The 4,414-nt window shown below is 37.0% G+C and overlaps 1 non-coding gene across 1 annotated transcript; it reads left to right on the top strand.

Moving 5' to 3' along the window:
* The first annotated feature begins 3,874 nt into the window (after positions 1-3,874).
* On the top strand, positions 3,875-3,946 carry TRNAC-ACA. Its single transcript has one exon. It is a non-coding gene; the product is annotated as a tRNA-Cys (tRNA).
* The last annotated feature ends 468 nt before the right edge of the window (positions 3,947-4,414 follow it).

Raw genomic sequence — 4,414 nt, 5'->3', positions numbered from 1 at the left:
GACCTGTGGGACCATATCAAATGCACCAACATTCGAATCATAGGGGTCCCAGAAGAAGAAGAGAAAAAGAAAGGGTATGAGAAAATTTTTGAAGACATTAGAGTTGAAAATTTCCCCAACATGGAAAAGGAAATAGTCAATCAAATCCAAGACGCACAAAGAGTCCTATACAGGATAAACCCAAGAAGAAACATGCCAAGACACATATTAATCAAACTAACAAACTCTAAACACAAAGAAAGAATTATTAAAAGCAGCAAGGGAGAAGCAACAAGTAACATACAAGGGAAACTCCATATGCTTAACAGCTGATCTTTCAGCAGAAACTCTACAGGCCAGAAGAAAGTGGCAGGATATATTTAAAATACTGAAAGGGAAAAAAATCTACAGCCAAGATTACTGTACCCAGCAAGGATCTCATTCAAAATTGATGGAGAAATAAAAAGCTTTTCAGACAAGCAAAAGTTAAGAGAATTCAGTACTACCAAACCAGATTTACAACAAATGTTAAAGGGACTTATGTAGTCAAGAAATACAAGAGAAGAAAAAAGATCTACAAAATCAACCCCAAACAATTAGAAAGTGGCAATAGGAACACATATCAGTAATTACTTTAAATGTAAATGGTTTGAATGCTCCATTAAAAGACACAGACTGGCTGAATGGATACAAAAACAAGACCCATATATATGCTGTCTACAAGAAACCCACTTCAGACCTCAAGATATATATGGACTGAAAGTGAGAGAATAGAAAGATATATTCCATGCAAATGGGAAGCAAAAGAAAGCTAGAGTAGCAATCCTCGTATCAGACAAAATAGACTTTAAAATAAAGAAGTAACAAGAGATAAGGAAGGACACTACATAATGATCAAGGGATCAGTCCAAGAGGAAGATATAACAACTATAAATATCTATGCACCCAACATACGGGCACCTCAATACATAAGACAAATACTAACAGACATAAAAGGAGAAATTGACCATAACACAATAATAGTAGGAGACTTTAACACCCCACTCATACCAATGGACAGATCATCAAAGCAGAAAATTAATATGGAAACACAAGTCTTAAATGATACATTAGATGAGATGGATCTCATTGATATCTTCAGGCCATTCCATCCAAATGCAGAAGAATGCACCTTCTTCTCAAGTGCACATGGAACATTCTCCAGGATAGAACACATCTTGGGTCACAAATCAAACCTCAGTAAATTTAAGAAAATTGAAATTGTATCAAGCATCTTCTCCAACCACAACAGTATGAGACTAGATATCAATTACAAGAAAAAAAAACTGTAAGAAACACAAACACATGGAGATTAAACAACATGTTTATAAATAACCAATAGGTTACTGAAAAAAATCAAAAGGGAGATCAAAAAATTTCTATAAACAAATGACAATGAAAACACAACAACTCAAAACCTATGGGTTCTAAGAGGGAAGTTTATAGCAATACAATCCTACCTAAAGAAACAAGAAAAACATCAAACAGACAACCTAACTTTACACCTAAAACGACTGGAAAAAGAAGAACAAAAGAAACCCAAAATTATTAGAAGGAAAGAAATCATAAAGATCCAAGCAGAAATAAATAAAAAAGAAATGAAAGAAACAATAGTAAAGATTAATAAAACTAAAGCTGGTTCTTTGAGAAGATAGACAAAATTGACAAACATTTAGCCAGACTCATAAAGAACAGAAGAGAGAAGAATCAATTCAACAAAATTAGAAGTGGAAAAGGAGAGGTTACAACAGACAATGCAGAAACAAAGTGTTATAAGAGAGTATTATGAACAACTACATGGTAATAAAATGGAAAACCTGGAAGAAATGGACAGATTTTTAGAAAAGTTCAATTTTCCAAGACTGAACCAGGAAGAAATAGAAATTATGAACAACCCAACTACAAGCACTGAAATTGAAACTGTGATCAAAAATCTCCCAAAAAACAAAAGCCCAGGACCAGATGGCTTCACAGGAGAATTCTATCATCCATTTCAGTTCAGTTCAGTTCAGTCGCTCAGTTGTGTCTGACCCTTCATGACCCCATGGACCACAGCATGCCAGGCCTCCCTGTCCATCACCAACACCCAGAGTCTAGTTAAACTCATCTCCACTGAGTTGGTGATGCCATCCAACCATCTCATCTTCTGTTGACCCCTTCTCCTCCTGCCTTCAATCTTTTCCAGCATCAGGGTCTTTTCAAATGAGTCAGCTCTTCGCAATCAGGTGGCCAAAGTATTGGACTTTCAGCTTCAATATCAGTCCTTCCAATGAACACTCAGGTCTGATCTCTTTTATGATGGATTGGTTGGTTCTCCTTGCAGTCCAAGGGACTCTCAAGAGTCTTCTCCAACACCACAGTTCAAAAGCATCAATTCTTTGGCCCTCAGCTTTCTTTAAGGTTCAACTCTCACATCCGTACATGACCACTGGAAAAACCATAGCCTTGACTAGACGAACCTTTATTGGCAAAGTAATGTCTCTGCTTTTTAATATGCTGCCTGGGTTGGTCATAACTTTCCTTCCAAGGAGCAAGCGTCTTTTAATTTCATGTCTGCAATCACCATCTGCAGTGATTTTGGAGCTCCCCAAAATAAAGTCAGCCACTGTTTCCCCATCTATTTCCCATGAAGTGATGGGACCGGATGCCATCATCAACCCTTTAGAGAAGAGCTAATATCTGTCCTTCTGAAAGTCTTTCAAAAACTTGCAGAGGAAGGAACACTTCCAAGCTCATTCTCAGAGGCCACCATCACCCTGATACCAAAACCAGACAAAGACAACACAAAAAAAGAAAACTACAGGCCAATATCACTGATGAACATAGGTGCAAAAATCCTCAACAAAATTTTAGCAAACAGAAATCAGTAACACATCAAAAAGCTCATACACTATGATCAAGTTGGGTTTATTCCAGGAATGCAAGGATTCTTCAATATACACAAATCAGTCAATGTGATACACTATATTAACAAATTGAATGATAAAAACCATATGATAATCTCAATAGGTGCAGAAAAAGCCTTTGACTAAAATCCAGCACCCATGTATGATTAAAAGTCTTAAAAAAATGGGCATAAAAGGAACCTACCTCAACATAGCAAAGGACATATATGATAAGCCTACAGCAAACATTATTCTCAGTGGTCAGAAACTGAAAGCATTCCCCCTAAGATCAGGAACAAGACAAGGTGTCCACTTTCACCACTATTATTCAACATAGTTCTGGAAGTCCTAGATACAGCAATCAGAGAAGAAAAAGAAATAAAAGGAATCTGGATTGGAAAAGAAGAAGTAAAGCTCTCACTGTTTGCAGATGACATGATACTGTACATAGAAAACCCTAAAGATAGTATCAGAAAATTACTAGTGCTAATCAGTGAGTTTAGCAAAGCTGCAGGATACAAAGTCAATACACAGAAGTCACTTGCATTTTTACATACTAACAATACAAAATCAGAAAGAGAAATTAAGGAATCAATCCCATTCACCATTGCTGCAAAAAGAATTAAATATTTGGGAATAAACTTACCTAAGGAGACAAATGAACTGTATGCAGAAAATTATAAGACACTAATGAAAGAAATCAAAGACAACATAAACAGATGGAGAGATATTCCATGTTCCTGGGTAGGAAGAATCAATATTGTGAAAATGACTGTACTACTAAATGCAATCTACAGATTCAGTGCAATCCCTATCAAATTACAACGGCATTTTTCACAGAACTAGAACGAGAAACTTCACAATTCATATGGAAACACAAAAGACCCCGAAGAGCCAAAGCAGCCTTGAGAAAGAAGAATGGATCTGGAGGAATCAACCTTCCTGACTTCAGATTATGGTTGAATAGGACTTCCCTGGTGGCTCAGATGGTAAAGTGTCTGCCTACAAAGCAGGAGACCCAGGTTCGATCCTTGGGTTGGGAAGATCCCCTGGAGAAGGAAATGGCAACCAACTCCAGTACTCTTGCCTGGAAAATCCCATGAATGGAGGAGCCTGGTAGGCTACAGTCCATGGGGCCACAGAGTCAGACATGACTGAGTGACTTCACCTCACTTCACAAAGCTACAGTCATCAAGACAGTATGGTACTAGCACAAATACAAAAATATAGACCAATCGAACAAGATAGAAAGCCTAGAGATAAACCCATGCACCTATGGGTACCTTATTTTTGACAAAGGAGGCAAGAATATACAATGGGGTAAAGACAGCCTTTCTCTAAATGATGCTGAGAAAACTGGATGGCTACATGTAAAAGAATGAAATTAGAACACTTCCTAACACCATACACAAAGATAAAATCAAAATGGATTAAAAACCTAAATGTAATTTCAGAAACAATAACTGTACAAAAAAGATCTTCATGACCCAGATAATCATGATGGTGTGATC

This window comes from Cervus canadensis, chromosome 10 (assembly GCF_019320065.1).
Source record: "Cervus canadensis isolate Bull #8, Minnesota chromosome 10, ASM1932006v1, whole genome shotgun sequence".
Classification (NCBI taxonomy): Eukaryota; Metazoa; Chordata; class Mammalia; order Artiodactyla; family Cervidae; genus Cervus; species Cervus canadensis.
Note: the sequence above shows the minus strand (reverse complement) of the source record. Positions and strands in the feature narration are given on the sequence as shown.